At 38.9% G+C, this 12,396-nt stretch overlaps 1 protein-coding gene across 1 annotated transcript in view; it reads left to right on the top strand.

The window, feature by feature from the left end:
- Nucleotides 1-12,396, top strand: part of PKP4 (plakophilin 4) — a 154,895-nt gene that overhangs the window by 66,074 nt on the left and 76,425 nt on the right. The gene's annotated exons all lie outside the window — the stretch shown is intronic.

Here is a 12,396-nt window from a genome sequence, read left to right as displayed (position 1 = left end):
GTGGAACCCATTCTAGGACTGGTTGACACACCTCCAATCTCAGATTGGGACCTATGACAGTAAGCACCACTGTCTTGTCTAGATTCATTTTCAGTTGGTTTTTCCTCATTCAGACCATTACTCTTCCAAGTATTCATTCATTCCAAACATTCTTTCACACTGTCTTTCTATCATGAAAGAACTTGTATTTGTGGTGCCTCAGCCGTTGAGGATAATGTACAAATCCTGTTAGACTGTTGTATTTATGACAAGGTGAGGTCCCATTTCCTACAACCATTTTTGGTAAGAATGACCAATTGGGATCCAATTGCTAAACTGTACCATTTTCTTTCTGGAGAGAACTTCCACCTAGTGCGCTGTATTGCAAAATTTATTATAAATGCTGCTCACCTGAGAGATCAGTTTATTATACAAAATGAGGTTCCGTGCCATGGTGATGAGTTTATTTAAATGCTCCCATGGATTTTTTCCCACTCACCCAGTCTCAGTGTGTGTTTCTTTGTTTTATATATCTTATCTTGTATTTTATTAGATTTGCTTTATTTAACTTTTTATCCTTTTGTTTATGTGTGTTTTAACTTTTTAGTTAATTTATGTGAGTTCAAGGAGTGACTCAGTTTTATCTTTGTATGTATCTTGATATTATGTATTTTATCATTGATATGGTTGACTAATCAATAAACTTATTGTTAAACACTGTATTTAGCTGGGGCTATTCTTGAAGGCATGGAGAAATATATTTGCATATCATCAGCATACTGAAAGCACCCATACCTTGCCTGCAGTTTCTTGTTTATGTTGAATAGCATTAGGGATATGATGGCACCTTGTGGTATGCCATATAACAGCTCCCTTTTTTTAGAAGCTGCTGTCCTCAAGCCACCACAATCTGGAACCTGCCTGAGAGATAGGACCAGAACCACTGAATCGCAGTACCCCCAATTCCCAGATCCCCCAGACATTCCAGTATACCATGGTCAGTTTTACAGAATTCTGCTGAGAGGTCCACAAGCACCATCAGGGACACATTCCCCCGTCAATACTCAAGATGGAGATCCTCTACTAAGGTGACCATAGAAGTCTCAACTCTGTATCCTGTTCTGAAGCCACTTTGAAATGGGTCTAGTTATAACTGTCTTACAGTTATAACATTATAACTTCCAGTCTCCTTTTTGAATCCTCTGCACTCTGGGCATCTATCTCAGCTAGCCTCTCCTGCGTTATTTTGGCGCCTCACAGCATACCTTGGTCTTCACCTGCCACTTGTAGCTAGCCAGTTCTGTTTCATCCTCCAGTTATTTTCCAGCTGACTAAAAATAATTGATTCTGACCAAATTGTGTTGAGCTCCTCTCCCTCATTTGCCAGGGAAGGAGATTTAAAATTTTTCGGACTTTCTTAAAAATCTTCCCAAAACCTGTTGATACCAGCTCTTTTCTCATAGTGTCACAATACAAAAAGAAAAGAGGTGATACCATCCAGTTTTGAATGTATCACCCCTGAATTTTGCAAGTAGAGGGAATGACAATAAGTTTATACTCTATTCTTCAGATTTCCTATATATTGAATAAACGATGCACTCTGTAAAGTAGCTTGAAATTTAGTGTATGTTTGAAGAGTGTTAAAATATATTTCTTTAGATTTAAAAATTAATTGTTTGTGTATTTACTATTAAATCAAATATGTTTGGATAAGACATTTTGCTCATTTTGTAGAAGTTAATGAAGTGTTCTTTATTATGTATCATTTTGCCACCATCATTCCAACCCGCAAGCTGTAATTATACAATAATCCATCTGAATGTTTGGTAGCATACACATCCCATTTGTTTTTATGAAATCTTCATTAAATCAATGGTACATTCTTACATTTTTATATAAATTACATAATCATCCCCCCCCCATGGTACAAGAAAAAGAAGCTAGATCTTAGACAGTAGACGTGTATCTGTTCAGGAAAAAGGCATCTGATATGTTGCTTAGGAACACTTATGTACTCTTTAATTAGGTTACTCCACAAGTAAATTTTGTTATGCTCCTTATAAAAAATATCAGATTGCAATTTCAGTTTAAATATGGTTTTTGATCTGTAAAGGCTAGAGATTACTGCAATGCAGTAAATGATTTAATCATTGAAGTATTCCAATCTATTATTTCACTTGTCTCTCTTAATAGGGCAATCCTTCTGAAATTTGAGGACATATTTAAGAATGGTTTTTGTGATGAAACCTCTATATAAGTCATCACAATATGCAGTGATAAATGGACATGTTTATTTCAGTTAACAAAAACCACATGGAAAATGAATGGTAGCTTTGGAATGGGGTAGGAGAGCCCTGAATGTTTCCAAAGTACACATCTTAACACTCCCAGAGCCATGTTTATCATCTGAATCACAATTCTAGATCAATTAGTAATGAAGGAAAGAGTGAAAAGCTATGCTTGAGAAATTTTCGAATTCCTGGGTATCACTGTGTCTACTACAAGGACAACTTGTGGAGAGATGCACCACACAACACCTCACATTTTTAATTCCTCTGACCTCACCTGTCCTCTCACTACTAGTGCTTCTGCAGTCACCTGCCCTTTACTCTCTGTTGCCTACACTTGCCTTCCATTACTCACCACACACACTGCCTTCTGCCACTTTCCCTCCAGAGAAGGGAAAGGAAAGAAGATATAAATTTTTCTTGATGTTGGCTCTTCAGAGCAGGTTATGAAAGTGGGACGGGGAGGGATGAGACAGACAAACCTAAGTTATGAGAGGGTACTGAAATGTTCTTAGCCCAACTCATTTCCCAAAATCTGAGTTAATTTTGTCACTATAGCTTGAAATAGTGTTCATTTATATTGTACTGCCAGTTTGCAGGATCGTAGCTCTGGTTTCTGGATTTTTTCAGATCACTGATAGAACCGTCTTGTCAAAAAAAAGTGTGGAATTTTCAAGTGCTGACTTCTGGACCATCATGAGGATCTTGCCTATGTAGAAGAAAACTCCACAGGAAACCCATGAGTGTAGTCAGCCCTTCCCTTACGCAGGGGATCCATTCCAGACTACCACCACCCCGCGTGCGTAACGGAAAACACGCACATGCTCAAGTCCCATTAGAAGTAATGGTGATTGTGCCCGCAGCATGCCTCATTACTTGTTCTAGGGCGCATCAGCATTTTTTTCCAACGCGGCTTCCATCGTATGCTGGAAGCTGCGTAAGGCGCGCCTGCATATAACACGGGCGCACTGTACAATGCAAACATTGACTGAAAAGTGGTCATCATACTCAACTCTGAAGAAGTGGTGTACTAACTTTCAGCATGGAGATTTTGAAACTGAAGATACAGCAAGGCCTGAGAGGCCTTCAGCAGCGTCAACTCCTGAAATTGTTGAGCATGTTCATGACCTAATTTTGGCAGACCAGCGAATTTAGGCTAAAACAATTGCTGAGACACTAGAAGTATCCTGGGAATGCATTGGCAGTTGGCTATGTAGAAGCTGTCAGCCAAATAAGTACTGAAATGTTTGAATGCTGACCATAAACAAAATATATTGGATACCTCCAAGTTGGTTTTGCAGCATTTTGAGTGATCTAGTGATAATTTTTTTGGAAAAATTTGTCCCTGTTGATGAAACATGGTTACATTACTATGTTCTGGAGACCAAACAACAGTCCTTACAGTGGCAGCACTCAGGTTCCCCACAGCCAAAGAAATTTAAGACTGAAAGGCAAGTGGGAAAGGTCATGGTCACAGGGAAAAGGAAGGTATCTGACTATCTTCAGACGGGACAAACAGTTAATGTAGAATACTAATCTAACTTGCTGGGGCAATTAAAGGAGAAATTGAAGGAAGAATGGCAAGGGAAGCTATGGAATTGGATTCTTTTTTTGTAGGACATGTTCATGGGTGGCAAGACAATGGACGTTTTGAAGAATTTGGGGTTTGTGTGCATAACCCACCCTCCCTGCTCACCAGATCTTGCTCTTTCTGACTATTTCCTGCTTCCAAACCTTAGAAAGAGTTTGAAAGGAAGGAAGTTATTGAATGATCCAGAGATGGAAGTAGCAGAAGTATTTCAGTGACCAGACATCAGAATTCGTGTGTGTGTGTGTGTGTGTGTGTGTGTGTAAGAGGGTGTTAAAGAAACTTGAGAAATGATGTGCCAAGTGTGTCAGACTTTGGGGTGAATATGTGGAACAGCATATAAGTTTTTCGGCTCTAGGTCATTCCCTTTTTGGTTGGGCTGAAAACATTTCAGCACTTCCTGATATAATAGGAGGAAAAGTGACAGTGATAGCAGGAGGGAGGTGGACAAAAGGGACGCAGTGGCAAAAGGAGGGGTGACTATGGCAGTGGCAAAGGAAGGAGATGGAAAATGAGGGTAGACTGGAACCTTAGTAGCATTGGCCATCAAATTTACCACCTGGCAGCTTCTTTTTTATTTAAGGGAAGTTTGGGGGGGGGGGGGGTATCAAGGGCACACTGTCCCCATCTCTGCTTTACTAGGTGAGGTTCTTATTCTTATGTGATAACAATCCAGGCCTTTGCTGTGATTTTTTAAACTATTTAAACCTCTTTCTGAATTTCTGGGTAATTTTTCTAGCACCAATGGTTTATTTAAAACACAAAATAAGATAAAAGCCCTCCTATAATTAGAAGCTTCTATTTTATTTTCTGATGCATGTAATTAAGCTTCTGTACAAATATCACATTTCAGTTGGAATATAGATTACAATTGTATGATTTTCTGAAATTGACAACTTGGTACAACAGAATTGTGAGCTACCATTTAAGGAGATGCTTAATTTATGAACAATAGAACTTGAAAATCATTTGGGTGGCTTTCTTTCTTTCTTTCTTTCTTTTTAATTTTTTTAATTGGCCTTTTCTTTTCATCCTAGAATTTTCCTGTTGTGTGTACCTCTCAAAATTAAGTCATGAAGGTTGGAAGATTGTAACAGATGCCTTGTACTAGCAGAGAGGTGAAATAAAAATCAAATAACTAAACATATGTTTCATTCTGCTAGAAATATACAAGTTGCAAATTTGGCTATTCCACATAAAATGGAGGAACAGCTTTTTTAAAAACTGAAAATGTGAGTGTTGTTTTTTAGTAGTCAGTAGCTGCTTTCTTTGCAGGGATGCCCTCATCTTTGTAGAAATGAAATTCCATAGCCATGACACCCTACCAATAATCTCTCTCCCAGTTGGTGATGCCACTTGATGCAGAGTGACCTTTTCAGACAAGTAGTAGAATGGAGGAAGAGAGATTTTTAGTAGGACACATAAGAGGAAAACAATCAGAAAAACATTCCCTATATGGCACAGTTATGCTTTCCTAGGTTTGTTGTTTGTTGTTAACTGCTTTTGAGTCGATCTTGCCTCATGGTGACCCTGTGAATGAGACTTCTCCAAGCCCTTCATCTTCTACCTCCCTGCTCAGGCCCTGCAGACTCAGGCCCATGGTCTCGCTGACTGAGTCTATCCATCTGGCATGTGGTCTTCCTTTCTCTCTACTTCCCCAGCATCAGTGTCTTTTCTAATGAGTTGTACCTTCTCATGGTGTGGTTGAAGTATAACAGCCTCAATTTAGTCATCTTGGCTTCCAGGGAGAGTTCTGATCATCTTTTCTAAGACCCATTTGCTTTCCTAGGAGCTCCTGATTATATACTACAAAAAGAAACGCAAGAAACATAATCATATACTTAATATGTGATCTGCTTTGACCCCAAATTTATCTAGGATTACTCTTTAACTTTTAACTTGATTCATTTTCTCACTATTTTTCCTGGGTGTTCATTAAGACATATCAAAAACTGCTGAATAGATAGTGTTGCAGATCCAAATCTATAGGTATTATTGATCTTTTGAAGACACCACAACCATTTGTATCCATTAATTTCCTTGACAATTCTGTAAATGCAGTTTGCTGAAATGATAGATTACAGAAAGTGATGAAATGCTATGTGAAATAATCCAGCAGATGTTACTAACATACTGTTCTGTCCTTTGAAAATGTCATCTGCCTTTTTATTTTTTGTACTCTTCCCGCCCCGCCCCCCCTTCCTTATGTTCTTGTGTCAGGGAGAGTTGGGAATAGCCATTTGCAATGAGATCAGGGTTTTTTCCTTGCAGTTTAATTACTATACAGTCTCTAGTGTCTCGGGTAATACTACAGTGGACCCTTATTATACGCTGGAGTTTGGTTCCAGGAACCCCTGTGTATAACAAAATCCATGTATGCTCAAGTCTCATTAAATATAATGACATAGCAAAATGGTGTCCCTTATAAAAAATGAAAAATCAAGGTTTGATATTTGAAATTTATCCTTTTTTTCAACATTTTCAAACTGTGGATGCTCGAATCCATGTATTAAAAAATCCATGTATGAGAAGGGCCGACTGTATTTATTACAGTGGTACCTCGGGATACGAATTACCCAGGTTATGAAATTTTCGGGATACGAAAAAATCCCATAGGGAATTATTGTTTCGGGTTACGAATGTTTTTTCGGGTTACGAAAAAAATCGGCGCTATTTTAAAGGGAACCGCGGCTTTTTTTCCATTAGCGCCTATGGCATTTCGGCTTACGAAGGCTTTTCGGGTTACGAAAGCAGCCGCGGAACGAATTAAATTCGTAACCCGAGGCACCACTGTATTAGAAACTGAAGATGCTTTCCCTGAGAATTATTCTTCGGAATCTAGCTTGCTGCTAGTTGTAACTGATAAGCATATATGTTGCTTCTTGGGAATATAGAAAGATTCTCAAAGGACGTGCTTAAGAATTGCCTTATCAGACCACAGAAGGAAAGTGTCTGTAATCTGCTTCTGACTGTAGAACTAGTAAGAGAAAACTCAAATTTCAGAATCAGGGATTGGAGGTTGCTTGCCTCCAGTGTCATATCGTCTCTGTTCTGAAAGGTTCACTTCAGTCATCATGCTAATAGGCCTCCCAACAGCTATCTTCAGTGAACTTGTCTAGTCCACTCCAAGGGTGTATAGGTTAGTGACTCTTTTCATGTCTTGCTACACTAGTGAATAGCACAGCTAATTAGTAACTGTGGAGGAGTTTGTCTTCAGCCTGTCGAAAACCAATGTTGTCTGACCTAAAATTCCAGTAATACGAGATAAAAAAATTTGTGTTCATATTTTTTGTGTAATTCAGAAGTGTATGAATATGTTGCCTAAGCCAGTGGTACTCAAACTTTTTACTTGGGATCACCCTTTACTTCTACATGAGGATACCATGCCCCTCCCCCACATGTAGTATATGAATAAAAATAATTTTGTTTATTTAGTGTGTCTATTTTCATTTGCACATTCATGTGTATTCATATTTTAATATATTATAAGGAAATAACATTGTTCAAATTAGAACAGTATTATTTAAATAACTTCAATATTTAACTCAATGCATGTGTAAATTTTACACATAAGAAGTTTGCAAAGAGGAGGAGGGATCAGGGCCTCCACATCCTACACAAAGATGCTTGAGCAACACTTCCTCCTCCCCACTGTTTGAAAACCACTAGCCTAAGATAAAAAGTCTCAAACATATTTGTTTCTTTAGAAGGCACCCAACATTTTTATAGTGTTATATAAAACTAAAAGTTAAGATGGTAAATGACTCTGGATCGTAATCTTACAATTAAGGGACCAGCCTAGCAGATGTATGGTTCTAGAGTTACTTTTCATTCACACTCTACATCAGTGATTCCCAAACCTTGACCTTCCAGATGTTTTGGACTTCACATCCCAGAATCCCAATGTATTGGCCAAGATGGCTGCAGCTTATGGAAGCTGAAGTCCCAATCATCAGGATGACTGGAGTTTAGAAATCCCTGCTCCACATACATCCACTTGTGGTGCCATACAGCATATACATTTTATGTTCTCACTGACCAGTTGCAGAAGCACCTGTATTCAAAAATGAGAAAGGGCAACACAAAAGTGTATTCCAGATCCAAGTATACAAAGTTAATAGCACCAGTGTCTGAATATTTGAAATAAGTGAGATAGGATTCCAAGGGTATTGCACTAAGAAGCTCCCCACAGTTGTACTGTGCAAGTTATACTTTGTCCTTATCCTCAGGAGTCAAGGGTCTGCTTGACAGGTCTGTCAGTGGGGGCAGGGAGGGACATAAAAAAAGTCTTTGTCAGTGAGTTAAAGCAGCCTTTGTCAATAGGTTACCATCTGAATCTAGATTACTATCTGCTTATGTAGTGATGGATTAGCATGGTCTAGTTTCCTGTGTCTAAGAAAATAAAGTTTGCAAAGATCCTGTGTGAGAATGTAGTTTTTAATAATTATTTAAACCAAGATGCAATACTGTACTCAACTATAAGTCAGCCTCATGTCAAGGGCATGTTTTTGGGCCAAAATTGTGTATTTTGATATGATCCAAGGATAAACCTAGGGTAAAACCTAGGGACATGTAACAAAGAATCTAAAGGATAAAGCAAAGGAAAACAATGTCAAAGAACTAACAAAATTCCAGCAGATGTAACTGTGTTCACCATAAAGACTGGATGGGTGAGAGATGCTTCCAGAACAGATTACAATCTTGCCTTTCATTAGTGGATCATTTCTTTCTTCTTCTTTTTTAATAAGAATTAAAGCACAGTACTTACATTGACCCATGGATAAGCAGATTCAGGTTTTGGGGGGCAATTTTTGATTAAAATTTCTAGACTTATACACATGTATATACAGTAGGTCTGAACAAAATCAGTAAGACACCAGGCTTTTATTTTATTTAATTTGCATATAACTCAGAGTTGAGCCTAAATCCAATAGAGGAATCCATAGAAGGAACTCTTTTTGTCAGCAACATTGAGAGAGTGGTTTTCAGTTTAGCCCCCAAAACGTCTCCCTGAAGTCTGGGACAGCCAGTTTCTAGGTGGCACTGAGAACCTGAGGTTGGAGGAGACTCGGGAAAGACCTGTTGTGCAGACTCTGTGTCACCATTGCAATTCAGGCTTTGGTCAGGCTGCAATGAGATCTGGATTAATTTTGTTGCGATCTAAAATGTGTTTTGTGATGGGCAATTTTGGCTAGAATCCAGATTGGACATAAAGTTGAATCCAAACTGGATGGGCCAAATGGTAAAAATGAGGTAATGATTACAATAATAAACTTCACCCAATTTTTCCCCTTCTAGTTGCCACTGCACCTCTTGCATGCACCAATATCTGCTCTGTAAGATACCCTAACCTGCTGCTGCCAACTGGAGAGGGAAACTGCAGTGACTTGCACACCATTTTTGTCTTAGAAATGAAACTTGAATTAGCAATAGCACAAGACATTGGTTTTTGTTGCTTCCTTTTGTTTCTCAGAAGAAACATTATTGCTCAGCCACATCTTAAAATCCTAGATTTCTTCATAGGTTTTCAAAAATTGTTTATTTAAGCAGCTTACTTAACAAGGTAGTTCACAGAAAGGCAGCTATTCCACAAGCAGCTGTCATTTCTGCCCAATGGGAGAGAAGAAAGAAATAGCTTCAATATAATACTGTTTCTCGTTTGTTTGTTTTTTCTCTCTATCGATATCACTACTTCTGTAACTAGTTTTAAAAAATGAAAGGGGAAAATAGGCTTTTTCTTACAAGACAATTGAGCAGAACTATTTTTGCTCTATGAGAGCCAGAGACTTGGGAATGAAAACAAAGTTATATACAGAAAGAAGAGTCTGAGGATGCTGTCTATTAGGACATTGGACATAAATTGCTAATAAGTGTTGGTGGAAACACATTGATCTGGTCCTGATCCACTATACACCCAGGACATTTTCCTCAAATGATTATATTTTCTCTAAAACTTGCTGATGCTTGTCTTACTGGACTATATGCTGGCATTGATATTTTGCTGAAAATGCTATTATTTTGCTGAAATCTCTGTATTACTTTGCTGATCTCCCCATATATTTTTGCTGAGTTTTACAATATTCAGATATTGTTTTAATGACATCACTGTCAAGGGGCACTGTCTGAGTAAAGAGACTGGCATTCTTCCATACATGCAGCCCTCTATATCTCACAGGAATGCAGGTGTTCACCATTTGTCATTAAAACTGCTGAACATTCATGCACTTTAACTTTCCAAATGAAAACTAGGATTTCAAGAGTTTATTTCCAGATTATTAGAATTAAAATAAATTATCAGCGTACCACAACTAACACGAAGGCTTAGAATTTCAACAAATAGCAGCTTCTTCATGAATTTTGAAAACCCCCCTATCTGAGGCATCTTTCATTGTGTTTCATCTAGCCCTGATTACTACTGCTTCAGTTCCATTTTTATGGATTCATTCCTATTCAGTGTTGGATCCTAGTCATTTAGGTATCATGTACAGAAGATGGTAGTGTCATACTGCTGCATAGTTAATGCGATCTGGGTATGTGATATTCTCAGTGAGAACAAATGAAGCCCTCTCACTGTTTCCAAATGAGCTCAGGTGAACCAAATGTGGTCAGGTGAATAAGGCAACATTCCTGCCTTTCTGCTGTGCTGGCAACTGCCCTTCCATTCAGTGCTTCATGGCAATGCATGACCTAGCCTTCCTTTTTATGTAATATTCTGCTTCTCTTTTCACACTGGTATCCAAAGTTATGTGTGAATGAGGCAGAATGTGAATAGAGCTGCACATGTCCATGTGAGTTCTGCCACCAACCCATTCAACTACTGTATACACTCATGTATACGTCTAGACATTTAGTCAAAAAAATCAACCCAAAAAACCTGGGTCAGCTTGAGTAGCTGAGGGCACAGTATTTGGGAAGGAGCCTCTAGTCTAGTCTCCATTCCCCTTCTCTCAGTGCCAGACTGCCATGAGACACCAATTTATATTCTCAAACACTCCCCCAAAGTGTCACAAGCTCAGGCACTTTAGAACATTTTAGGATATTTAAAATGGTGTCTTGCAAGGACTCACCATTGTTAACTAGGATGATAATGGGCACTGACAAAGGAAGGGACAGGTGGTTTCTATTTGTTGACACCTGCCTCTTCTCAACAATCTTATACCTTTTGAGGAAGTAGTATCCCCAAAAAACCCACTCCCCCAAATTGGAGGCATATTATATTAAGTGGGGAATGTTTATAATCTACAGTCATCCCTCCTGATTTGTGGGGATCTGTTATGGACCCCCTCACGAATTGGAAAAAACAGACTCTAGTATACTTCACCAGATTAATGAAACAGAGATCTGTGTGCTTCTATCATATCTACATCCTGTCCAGCCCAAAATCAGGAGTTCCTATTATTTATTAGATTGTACGCCATAGGCAGGTTTACTCTTTTATATTTATTGTTTTTATGCACAGCACTGTGCAAATCTACAGCACTAAATAAATAAATAAATAAATAAATAGGAGAAGTCCCAGCAGACTGGAGGAGGGCAAACGGTGTCCCCATCTTCAAAAAGGGGAAGAAAGAGGATCCCAACAATTATCGTCCATTTAGTCTGACATCAATACCAGGAAAGATTCTGGAGCAGATCATTAAACAGAGAATCTGTGAACATCTAGATGGCAATGCCATAATCACAAAAAGTCAACATGGGTTTCAGAGAAACAAGTCATGCCAGACAAATCTAATCTCTGATAAAATTACCAGCTTGGTAGATGAAGGGAATGCTGTGGATATAGTATATCTTGATTTCAGTAAGGCCTTTGACAGGGTTCCCCATGACATTCTCGCAAACAAGCTTGTAAAATGTGGGCTGGACAAGGCAACTGTTAAGTGGATTTGTAATTGGTTGACCGGCCGAACCCAAAGGGTGCTCAACAATGGCACCTTTTCATCCTGGAGAGAAGTAACCAGTGGTGTTCCACAGGGCTCTGTCCTGGGCCCAGTACTGTTCAACATCTTTATCAATGACTTGGAGGAAAAAATTGGGGGTATACTTATCAAATTTGCAGATGACACCAAATTAGGGGGAATAGCTAATACTCCAGAGGACAGGATCAAAATTCAAAATGACCTGAATAGACTAGAAAGCTGGGCCACAGCTAACAAAATGAACTTCAACAGGGAGAAATGTAAGGTACTGCACTTAGGGCAAAAAAATGAAATGCACAGATATAGGATGGGGGACACCTGGCTTAAGGAGACAACATGTGAAAGGGATCTAGGAGTCCAAGTAGACCACAAGCTGAACATGAGTCAATAGTGCGATGCGGCAGCTAACAAGGCCAATGTGATTTTAGGCTGCATCAATAGAAGTATCGTATCTAGATCAAGGGAAGTAATGGTGCCACTATATTCTGCTCTGGTCAGGCCCCACCTGGAATATTGTGTCCAGTTCTGGGCGCCACAATTCAAAAAGGACATTGAGAAACTGGAGCGTGTCCAAAGGAGGGCGACTAAAATGGTGAAAGGTCTGGAAACCTTGCCCTATGAGGAA

The sequence above is a fragment of the Sceloporus undulatus genome, chromosome 1 (genome assembly GCF_019175285.1).
Source record: "Sceloporus undulatus isolate JIND9_A2432 ecotype Alabama chromosome 1, SceUnd_v1.1, whole genome shotgun sequence".
In the NCBI taxonomy this organism is placed as follows: domain Eukaryota; kingdom Metazoa; phylum Chordata; class Lepidosauria; order Squamata; family Phrynosomatidae; genus Sceloporus; species Sceloporus undulatus.
Note: the sequence above shows the minus strand (reverse complement) of the source record. Positions and strands in the feature narration are given on the sequence as shown.